This window comes from Petaurus breviceps, unplaced genomic scaffold (assembly GCF_028583685.1).
Source record: "Petaurus breviceps papuanus isolate PSGF00001 unplaced genomic scaffold, PetGlider_PUasm1.0 151, whole genome shotgun sequence".
NCBI lineage: Eukaryota > Metazoa > Chordata > Mammalia > Diprotodontia > Petauridae > Petaurus > Petaurus breviceps.
The window spans coordinates 5,666,756-5,679,175 of NW_027185712.1; the positions used below are offsets into that span (position 1 = coordinate 5,666,756).

At 37.3% G+C, this 12,420-nt stretch overlaps 1 protein-coding gene and 1 pseudogene across 1 annotated transcript in view; one reads left to right on the forward strand and one right to left on the reverse strand.

Annotated features, from left to right (window-relative positions):
* RIT2 (Ras like without CAAX 2) overlaps nt 1-12,420 on the forward strand; it is a 513,738-nt gene that overhangs the window by 361,735 nt on the left and 139,583 nt on the right. The window lies entirely within an intron of this gene.
* LOC138153073 (small ribosomal subunit protein eS24 pseudogene) overlaps nt 1,223-12,420 on the reverse strand; it is a 232,096-nt pseudogene continuing 220,898 nt past the window's right edge.

The following is a 12,420-nucleotide window of genomic DNA, read 5'->3' on the forward strand; positions in this document are numbered from 1 at the left end:
GTGTTGTGTCTGAAGCCGGATTTGAACTCAGGCACTCCTTATTCCAGGGATGGTGCTCTATTCACTGTGCCACCTAGCTGCCCCCTCTAGAGTTTTTTTTTTTTAAGGAGGTAACCAGTTGGTTTTTTCCTCCTATTTCCATTTTGCCCTATGATTCTAATAGATCTGGGTGATTTCCTTTTTAAATTTCTTAAAATATGATATGTAGGCTCTTTTGGTTTATTTATAAGTCATGTTCATAGCTTTCAAATAGTCCACTGATTCTTGAATTATTTATCCTTGTTCTTAATTCTCCAAATTCCTGACTGGGTTTTGGGTCCAAGCAGTAGTAGGCTATTATTGGACTCAGCCACTATGAGTTGGAAAACTCTGATAGTTCACAGTAACAGAACCACAAATTTGCCTTTAGCCTTATGTTTCTTGCTCTGATTGTCTGCAGGCTTCAGAATGACCTGTAACAGGGGTGGGGGAACCTGTAGCCTCAAAGCCACATGTGGCCCTCTAGGTCCTCAAATCCTTCAGTTCCTTGGACATACAGAATGAATCCTTTTAATAAAAGGATTTGTTCTGTAAAACTTGGACTCAGTCCAAAGGTTGCACCTAAGGATCTAGAAGGCCACATGTGGTCATGAGGCTATACGTTCCCTACCCCTGATCTAGAAACTGGAACTAAGACCTCTATTTGATGCTGAGGTCTGAGTCACACCTGCTACTTGCTTCTATGCTTGCCCTTCTCTCTGTACATAAGCTATGGCCTATGATTTCTCCTCATCCTGGATTGCTATCCCTAGGCACAGTTCACCTCCTTAGTCTCCCATGGATATGTGAACTGGACCTGGGCAGTAAGAGAAAAATATGGTTGTTGGCACCAATGCTCATGCCCTGTGATATACTTCAATGTGGTTGTGGGACCACCTCTTTCCCTCCTGTATAGCTTCTCCATATACTGGAATGGTTTATGTATCACTGTCTTGACCAGATCCAAATTACAGTATTCAGAGACCTTTCTGTATGTCTCCCTATGCCGCCTGAGCCAAGCTGGGAAAATGACTGACACATTTCATTAGATCTCCCCATCAGGATTCAGGCTACTACATTTTCTAAATGGCTGGAGATTTTGTTGTAGGTTTGGCTCGGTTGTGGAGGTGTGGGGTATGTCCAGGTGATTGTTTCTGCTCCAATATAAAACTTGGTCTTCCTTTAGGGCACATGCCATGACTTATTATTCTTTTTTTTTTTTGACTTTTGAAGTTTTACATAGTTTATTCATGGTCAGATGAAAAATTATCTTCACAGATAAACATAATCCATAGTGCCTTTTATTCTTTCTTTTGCCAACACCGACATTTGCCTTTGCAGTACCCCTGACTTTCTTCATTCTGTTCTTGTGTTCCTTTCTCTGCTTTCTTGATGTCTTTTTCTTCTCATACAGACCATGCCTTGTAAGTCTGTGCTTTGGTTCATTTTTCTTTGCATAGTCAAAGGAATCATAAATCATGCCAAAGCCTGTTGTTTTGCCACCACCAAAATGGGTTCTGAATCCAAAGACAAAAATGACATCTGGCGCTGTCTTGTACATCTTGGCTAATTTTTCTTGAATTTCACTCTTAGGCACTGTGGCCTTTCCAGGATGAAGGACATCTATAACCATTTGTTTATGCTGAAGAAGTCTGTTTGTCATGAACTTCCTGGTTCTGATGGTTACAGTGTCATTCATAGTGGTGGCTGGCTCCTTGAGCAGTAGGAGAGGGAAAGGCTTATTATTCTTTGTATTCATACAATCTTCTATATATGGCAGATAATAAATTAACACTTTTTATTCATGGCTTAGTTGTTATGTTGGACATTAGCCAATGTATTTTAAAGAGCTTCATGCATAGAACCCATGAATTCAGTGCCAGAATGAGGATGATACTCTTTGAATGCCCAAGAATATCATACTTAGTTATGACTTTTAAATTAATGGTTTACTAGAGTGATGAGACCTTAGCAAACCTGGCAATATTAAAACACATACAGACACACACACCCCACCAGCAAAGGTAAATCAGAAGGAGATTGCAGAAAAAACAGAAGAACTGTCTTGATTAAAGTATAGAATAGTCTGATGAGAAAGGATTAAAGGATGTTTCAGATTTGTAAGTGATGACTCAATTGAATTGTGACTAGAAATGAAATAGAGATTTCTGTATTTACTCAGAATAAGGTGTTAAGACTAAAGGAGAGAGATGAAATGTGTAATAGTACATCAAGGGACATGTAACCTGGTACAAACAAATGAAATAAAAGCAAGCAAAATTTGAGATGGATATCAGGAAAAAATATCCCCAGGGTGAGAACTACTAGAATATTGAATAGTTTCTCAAGATGTTTCAAAAGAAAATAGAGCAACAAGGGAGGGGTCAGGGAATCACACTTTAAAGTTCTGAGACAAATCACTATTAAACAAAATTAAAGTAATAGTATCTAGGCTACAAAGTAAAGCCAATACTTCCCAAAAATCTCTACTAAATTATATACATGTGTAATAGTAATGAAATTTGAAGATTCTTTTGAATTGCTAAGCCGAGAGATACTTAGCACCTAGTTTCAAATTAATCCTCTGTTAAAGAAACAGAAGGTATGAACCCCTGTGGTGGGTACTTTGTCTGTTTGTGGCTTTAAGCCTTGACTTCCCAGGAAAAGAGACTGTGAAGGATTTAAGGTAGACTGGACACTGTCAGCTTCGGTATGCAAAAGAACTGCATGGAGAGCTGGACAAGGAGCTGGGAGCTGTCTGCCTTTGAACCCAGGTGACAGTTTGGTGAATTCAAGTAGGAGATGGGACCATGGAAGGGAAACCATGAAAGCTTAAAGCCTGCCCTAAGTCAAGATGAAAAGACCTCTCTGGGAATACTGAGAAGTGACTAACCCTGATGTGAGGTTTTGCTTTGGGATTCACATTGGGAAGAGTTTTGTGATTTGGCCAGTTGAGATTTAGGACAGCCATTAAATCCCTCTCCCCCCCCTCCTTTGAAAAAGCAGATGTTGGTGCTTCCCTCTCTGGTAACTAACTAGGTATGGATGTAATGGTCAGATAGCTAGAAGCCCTGTCTGATGAATTGTGCTGTGTTCTGTTGAGTAGTAACTGATGGAATAGTAATTTATTTGTGATTGTACTTTGTGATTGAATTAAGGACCCTGTGATTGACTAAATGAATGTACTATCCAGGGGTGGAGTACTTTGACTTTTGTATTTTGTGTCCCTAAAGGAGGGATTGAATGATTAAGTAAGGAGGCAAGCCTCCTTAAGTATGACTGAATGATTGAGTTACTAAATGATTGTTCTTTGTTGAAAACTATTGTGACCACTTTGGTGAAAACTATATATTTTAGTGATAAGTCATTGTGAATGCTGTATTTTGTTTGTTTTTGTGATAAGTTGTGACATTATGAATGCTGTACCTTGATTTTCTGTGAATGTTTTGCTTTGATTTATTATTGAATAAATTGAGTGTTCACTATACTATGCAATCAGAACCTCTAAAACTGTTCACGGCAGCAGTCCTCTGGAAAGCTGCTTGTATGTGGCTTTACAACATGGGAGGAAATACCTGGCCCTGGGGAACCAAGTTCAGCCCCCAATTTCATTGTCAGAAAGAATTTGTTCACAAAAGGGGAAAAAATACATTAAGAGTTAAGTTTCAATCCCGGGCTCAGACACTCAGCACCACACCCAGAAATAACTGGCCGTGTAACCTTGAGCAAGTTACTTAACCCTGATTGCTTAAAAAAAATAAAAAAGAGTTAAGTTTCATGGAGAATTGGGGTCAGGGATATGCTGAAGCCAGATCATGTTGATTCTCAAGAGTTAATTATTAAATTTTGAATATTGATTTACAAATCAGAAATGCACAATGGTTGCAAATCAGGTCTAGATGTATTCTTTTGCTGATAATCTTGACTTAAGAAAATGATGGATTAAATGATAACAAGGCAGATTAAATGTATAACTATTATGTGTGTCTTTTCATTTTTTTTCAGGAGAGCCAGTTGTCAAACATTTAGAAGCATTCCCTTTATTGGGGGGGGGGCATAGGGATCATTAATACCACAAAATAACTAAAGGACATCATGAGGTACCAATTAGGCAATACAGAAAATTCATAATTAGGTACATATGACTGGTATGTAGTTGAGGCAACAGGATAGTATGAGCTAGAAGACCAAAGGGTAAGCATTAAAATTCATTTTGTTTCAAAAAATATCTCTTAAGTGACTACTATATCTTAAAAAATGCCTAAAAATACATAAGATATAGACCTATTTCCAAATAGGTATTTCAAACATGGATAGGTAATTTGGACAGTTCTAAAAACAACTGTTCATTTTATTTCATTACACTACATGGTGAGATGTAGTCACAGTGGAATAAAAGAAAGGGCACTGGCATTGGATTTGGACCTAGAAGACCTTGGTACTAACTGTATAACCATTAGAAAGACACATAAACCTTCTGAAATTCAATTCCTCATCTGTAAAATTAGGAGTTTTTAACAAGATAATCTATGAAGTATTTTCCAGCACTAAACTTGATCAAATATTAAGGACCTACTCTCTACAAAGCACTGCTTTAACTTGAAATACAAAGATGAAATCATGGCCAGTCTCTACTTTGGTGAGTTTGAAGTTTAAGTGTTGGTGGGAAGACATTAGGTATATACACAACTACAATACATAGGGAAGGGGGTACTTACTTATAAGGAGAGTCAGACAAAGTTCTGTGAGACTTTTGAGGAGAAGAAGCTATCTAGGGAGACACTTAGTAGGGAGGTATAAAGGAAAGTTTCATAAATGAGGGAAGTATTATGCAGAAAGAAAAGAATGATTTCAGTAAAAGATAGTTGGAAAGGAGTGTCCATTTAAGTATGGGTGATAACAACGAATTCTGGGAAGAGAGGTTAAAAAAGAGGAGGCTGTGAGCACTTTAATAGCAATGACTAATACAAAACAGAATATAAGTACACCAGAAAGGTAAAAAGTCCCCTTAGAGATGATAGAATTAATAATAGAGTAGAACTTGGAGGTCATTTAGTCCTTCCTGTCTCCTCTTATTTTGCCAATAACTCCCAGGTGATGCTGGAGGGCCCAGGTGTCAGTGTCATCATCATTCATGCCCTTCCAATCCAGAAAGTGGTTCAGTGGAGAACCTTGCAGACCACTCTGTCTTCCTCCTCCGAAGTGGGAACTTTCTCCTCTAGTCCATTCAGGAAGCCACATCCAGTAATTTAAAACTAAAAATGTAAAATATAAGTTCATGGTCTAAGGGGAAAAGAGGGAAAGAGCTCCAATTCTGCTTTTCCACATTTAGCTATGAAATATAAAGAATGAATTACTCATAAAATATATGCCACCAGATCATCTCCTTGATCACCAAACCAGGAATGAATTCCCAGCTTTGTATAAAGGCACATTATCAAAAATATTTGGGAAATTAATCTTTTTTTTTCTCTATGCTCATCACTCCTCTGTGCTCATCAAGAAAACCAAGCATTTCCTCACTGAGGTAGTTTCTTGGTGTATGGGCTGGGATCTCCATTCTAGGTGATTTCTGCCACTATGTTGTAGAGTTTGCCCCTCTGATTTTCCTTTTCAATTGTTCCTCATTCCCAGAAAAAAAAATGCCAATTTTCACATGTGAGAGAGGTCACTGGCTCATTACAAAACCCTTCCTTTAACCTTTTTTTCTATATCTTTGTGTACATTTACAAAGAAATCACTTACTGGTCTCTCTGCTGTCACTCTGTTACAATTCCATTCTTTAACCCTCTTGCATTTCTATGGTCTGGGTTGTGCAAGAAACAAATAATCTCTTAGGACTGTTTTTTATGTAAGAATGTTTTAAACCCTTCTTTATTTTTTAATACTCATCTTTTTCAGGTATTTTTAAGTTCAGATTTGCAGGGTGGTTCATCCTGGGCTGCAGCCTGAGCTCCATTCCTCTTCAGAACTCATAATTCCATTCTCTCCCATGATTTCTGATGGCATAGAATTGTCTTATGGAATTTGATTTTCTTTATTCTGTATTTGAATACTTTTCTGCTGGTCACTTGAAGAATGTGTTGTTTGTGAATTGAATTATTAAATTTAACTAGTCTGTGTCTTGGAGTTTTCAAGTGTATATGTGTTTCTGAACACAATCTGAAGATTCTTTCAATTGGTATTTTGACTTCTATGTTAAGAATTCTGGACAGTTTTCTTACTTTTTTATTTGCATTATAGTGTTCAGGGCTTTTGTTAGTTTGTTTTGTTTTTGGTCTTATCATGTTCTTTGGGAGATCTTATAATCCTTAGCTTATCTTTGAGATCAGTGTTTTACTTACAAAGTGAACATATTTTCTTTTAGGGTCAAGGCTTTTTTTTCACTTTTCTTCTAGATTGTCCTTCCCTTTTATGTATTTGTATTTCTAATAAGTTGTCTTCTTCTTTGTTTGATGATAGTTGACAGCATGGATTCAAACTTTTTTAGCCACTTATGTCTGCTGGTAATGGTCATAAATGCTGCTCTCACAAATCTTATTTCTCTTTTATACCACTCAGAAACAGTATGCTGAAGTTCCCTGTGCTCTTCAAATTCCACATGGTTCTCTCTCTCCTCTAGCATTTTTCCTTTTTTTTGTAGTATTTATTCATAGATGCCTGAACTTTTTTTTTTTTTACTAGATCTGGAAGCCATATGTCATTCTATTGTTGATGGTTTCTCTGTTGATTTATCATCTTAAGGTCAAGTTCTTGGAGTTTTCTTCCTTCTGAGATCTTTGATAGTCAGTCTTTTTTCCCCTCTTATTTTCCCTTATTGCTAGCTCTCAAATTCTCTCTCTTCCAGTGATTGTTTCCCAGGTGGCTCATCTCACAGGGCAATATTTGGTTCACCACTCTAGCTTTCTGCCCATAATGACTTTTGAGGGTACAGAACTGGCCTTAGATTGATGTTGGACTGTTTTTTCAAGGTTGGTGGCATGCCACACAGTCTACATCTGTCCAATTCCCTCTATTCCTAAGTTGTCTTTCCCAACAGCTGAGTACACTGCCATAATGATTCTATTGAAGTCTAAGATGATTTCTGTCATTTGGAGTTTAGATCTCAAGTATCTCTTAGAAAGGGGTAAGGGGCAGTGTATCAGAGGGTGGGACAGAATTCTATTTCAATTCTCAACTCATCAGTCCCTTTCCCCTTTGTTCAGTTTATCTAATGCAGGAGATCTTTTGCAGCAAAGAATGCTGAAGCAGTGCTGACTATCAAGTCCTCAGCAAATTTCTGAAGTTTCAAGCTTGAACCTCCATGGCATTGGAAAGAGGGAGGTTGTACCAGGTTGGGAAGTGTTATTTTGTTGTAAACTTATAGTCTTCTTTCTATAATGATGGGCAGTTGAGGAGGGATTGCTGAGTGAGCTAAAGATAGGGATTAATTCATTATTTTAAACCTTCTTAGGTATTTCTATTTTTCTAGAATATGGAGACAGATCAAGTTACTTTATCATTAGCACATGTTAGAAACATGCTTTTGGGCTTCACAGGACTTCCCAGACAGGGTCAAGAAGGTAGCATGAATGAGCTTTCAGGTCCACTGCTCCCTTTTGGACTCTAGGGGAGATCCATGTGGAATGCCCCTCAACATGGCTGTGGGGATCACAGGACCTCCAGGTAGGGTCAGGGAATTAACCTAGGACAAGCTTCCACTGTTCACTGCTTCCCTTTTTGGGGACTTTTAGGGACATCCACATGATGTACCCCTTAAAAGAACAAACCCTTTTTTCACTGAAAGAACTAAGAAACAGAGTGTGGAGAGAAAGATGTTTATTTATGCTTCCAGCAAGGAAGGGGGTGTGAGAGGAAAATGTTTACTTGTGCTTCCAGCAAGGAAGGGGGTGTGGTGTTCACTAGGGACATACCCACACAGATACAGAAGCAGAAGTGAGGGTCTGCAAGTTCTTTCCTTCCCCGTAGACTTAAGGTTAGTTAAATTTCTTAAATGTCTTGCTTTATTCTACTTTCCATCTATATATAGTCAAATTCCTCATACTCATCACCTTATTTCCCCCTATATATTCTATATATGCAGATTATATGCAGATAACCTAGATATGGTAGTCAGGATAATTGTGACCTGGGCATGATCCCTCAGGCTTAAACTGTTTTTTGTTTTTGTTTTTTTTGCTATTTTAACTCATTTCTAGTCCATATGGAGCCAGAAGCCAGGATGGCCATTGTCTTAATAAAATAAGATAAGTGAGCTTCTCCACAGCTATTGAGCATCTCCCAGTAACTTTTGTGGGAGCAAAACAAGATACCATTATATCCCTTCTTACAGCACATAATTTCTGTTTTGGAAAGGTTTCAGAGAAAATGTCTTATTCTCAATTTTGCTGTACATAAAACTCAAAAGTCTCAGTTCTCTGATATCTAAGTAGACTTACAAGTAATTGACTGTTATTAATTTTGGATCCTCAAGCATACTTTTCCAGTTTTAAAAAAAAATGTTCTTCACTATCCTTCCCTTCACTAAACTTTGCATTAAATTTGTCAATTATCACGACTGACATAGTTTCTAAAATCTCATTAAATTCGTCAGAGAATTTCTCCACTTCATTTTATCCAAAAGATAAAATGTCCATAGGCTTGACATTTTGCTCTTTCAACTATTTTTATGCTAATTGTGAGCACTGTAAGGTGAGATGATTAGGTATACATGAAAGGATTATGTCAATTCTTTGGCCATTTGACAAAAATTAAACACAAAGGAACTCAACAATGAAGTTTATTTTATTTATTTGTTGTAGATGATCTAAGAATCATCTGATTCTTAGTACCCTGTAACCACATTGAGATACTTTGCCATTATCACTGGAGAACCAAAAATAGCCACACATGAGACTGTATTTAAGACTATTTTGCATTTAAGGTTATTACATGAATTGCTATTGCTCCCTCAATTCACCACTTATTATTGAACTGACAATCTGATGATCCTCTCTACATTTAGCTTGGATTATTCTTGGACAACAGAGACAATTATTCATCAGATACATGCTAAAAGACTTTTAAGCCTGTAGTACTGACCAAAGATTGTCTTCTATTGACATGGTCTTCCAAAATCTGAGTCATTTTCTTGCTTCAATGTGGGGTAGAATAAAATAGTCAAAGAAGAATCACACAATGTAAGTATATTTAATGGAACTGAATTTTTATGAATTAGATGTGAATGCTGTATGTAACATGTAATAACACTGGAAGAGTTTCTAAAATATCCAATGCCCAAGAGAATGAAAATGCAAGAGAAAAGCAATAAAGCCCCTATCCTTATCTCCTATGGGACCTTCTTCACTGAAAAAAGAAGAAAGCATTTTACTTTCTTCTTTTGCTTCAATCACATTGAGAATGAAGTCCAGGACTCTGAAAGAGAGATAGACTTCCTGTCCTTTCAAAGTATAATCAGAATGCAGAAGAAATTCCAATTATTGTATTAATGATAACAAAAGTAGAAAGAATTGAATAATTAAGTGATTATTGTGCACTGGGGTCTCATAGGGAGCCATAATTTACAAAACTTATTTTTTTCAATTATTTAGGGGCATAATGTGGAAAAAGAAAAATTGAAAAGCACATTGAAAATGCTATTAATGACTCCAGCACCCTGTGTCTTTATACCAATTGTCACACTGTCCTTTTTTGGAATAGGCTTTTTAAAGACAGTCTAGATAACTGGGCAAGTAAGCCTGAGTGAGTGGCAAATAAATAAATAAATGAAAATGTTCTTAGTGCATTCTGGATCAGGAAGTTATTGAAAGAACTGATTGATTTTGTTTAACAGTGTAACCTTCATGTTGTTCGTCTCCATATCCTTAAGCAGTCATATTATTTGATTTGCCAATGGAGTTTTGAGTTCCCCAGATCAATTCATTATGATATTTTCTCATTGGTCTTTTCATATCTAAGGAACCAGTCCCCAATCAAATCACTTTGCCTCCAGACTTGCAATTCACTGATATCAATTATTTATTCTTGCTTCTTTCTAATAAATTCAGGTTAATTTTTTTTATATATCTCATGGTATGCACTTGGAAAAGATGGAATAGATTCTTATACATGTAACCTGGTACTGGGAACAAGGAGTTTTGTACCCATAGGCAAAGTGTAGCATTTGAATAGGCAGCTATGCTGGCATCTGTTGGCTATTCTGGAGACAAGAGGTTCAAGGACAGTTTGGAGGAGGAATACAAAAGTATACCTTCTAGAATCCTCCAGACAATCAAAAAATCCCCTTCTCTCCCCCATTATGTAGAGGTTCTAAAACTTACTTATGTCACTTTACAAAGGATACAACTTCTTGATTAAGCATCAGTGAAGAAATTTCAGGTATCTATGGGAGAGATATATTTGGTCAGGTGTTATTCTGTAAATAAAGGCTCCCTTAAACCTTCTCCAAACCACCACCACATTAAAAAGCCTGTTGTTTGCACTGACTTCTTTTTTGGATCACCAAACAATGCAGAGATTTCGTGTAAATGTTGCAATGACCTTAACCTTGTCACTAAATCACATTTTTCATTTCCCTTTTTCTTTTAAAGTGGCTTATAGGACTCCTTCATCATCATACTCTCCGTCCCTCAAAAAAAGTCCTAAAGTAAACATTAGAATAAAGGAAGAAAAAAATTCATTCAGAAATGAAAATACTGTCTCTGTCCTCTTCTTTCATACTAAACAGCTAATATTTAGTTATAGTTATCTTCATAATCACAGAAAAATAAACAGAGAAACATCAGAGAGGACTGCAATTATACCCAGGAAGGCTTGGTTTCAAATCACATCTCATAAACTTATTTGCATATATCAGTGTGACTCACAACTTCTATGGACATAACTTTACTTATCCATAAAATGGGACTAATATCTGTGATACCTCATTCACAAATGTGTTATGAAACTAAAGTGATATAAAATGTGTAAAGTATTTTCCTAATATTAAAGTTATTTCTACCCATCCACTCACAAAGAGTCAGAGGATAGAGAGCAACTTGGCAGTTTTGTTGGGGTTTAGTCTCTGCCCACTCAGAGATGCCAAAAATTATTGGGGTTTCATGATGTGTTGGGGTGGAACTGTATCAAAGTATTCAGAGTCAGACCACCTCAATTCCGAGTGTAGACATTTATTGAGATTGACACCTCTCATGAAGTGGGCTAAATTCCAAGAGAAACCAGCAACTTCAGAGAAAGTAAGATGTGTTTTTATAGGGTAAAGATGCAATTACATAACAGGAATTATAACTATTAAAAATACAGGAGGGGTTTGTTAACAGATTAGGCAATGGGTAGGGGTCCCAACCATAGTGCAACTGAGCATGTGATTACCCTCTATGCATACAGAAAAACCCATTTGGGGAGGAATAAGTATGCACCTCTACCTCATAAGTTTACTCTAGGTCAGTTCTTTACTATTATTACACGGGCACCTACTAGGGAAAGTCCCTTCTACTATTGTTTTGGGTTCCACATCCTGTTTGGGCATCCTGGTGGTGCTGCTTCCTGATTGAGTATTGCCTTGTCTGAAATTAGATGGATGTGGTTGTGGTCCAGTGCATGGACATAACTGTTGTTTCTGTGGGAAATATGAGGATTGGGTCTAGGGGCAGTGACTAGCTAGAGGCAGTAGCTGGGATCCCATTACATGGACATGCCTACTGTTCTGTGAGAAGTATGATTTCATGGGCACACCTGTTGTTCTAGTGAGCAGTGAGGCATATAGGGAGAAGTTAGGCTATTTATTGTGTGTATGAGGGGAGGGGGGGAGCAACTATGTAGGGGCAGTGGCCCTGCTGTTCAATGGGGCCTATAAGGAAGTTAGACTATTGGGAGTAGGGACAGCTTTATTAGGATTACATCAGTTTGGCAAGTTAACAGAGTGAAAGAGACTTGTTTTGTGTGCATATTGTGTCAGTGACCCTGGAAATGTTCCAGAGTTACAACAACTCTTTATATGAGTTTCAGAACTGCTTCCAACATGCATTGTTAATGGAAATTACCTTACTCTAGTACCTTACATCAGAGAAATCATTGGTCTCATCAGTAATAGTTACATAAATAACTATTATTTTATTCAGCAGGGAGTAGTGGTGCACTACTGCCTTAACAAACTTGAACCAATGGATTTGTGGTTCATCTAACACAGATACCAAGTTTTCTATGATTCCTAGAGACCATCTTCTAGCTCTCTTTATCCACCTGACTATCCATTTTGTTGTAACTTTACTCCACCAAAGAAAGTTTGGTTTCCAGGATCATGATGGAGAAAAGTGTTGGCTATGGAGTCTACTCCTATCCTCAGAGTTATACTTAAGGGGAAATGAGGATTCCACAAATCAAGAAAAGGACTTCTATGCCAGG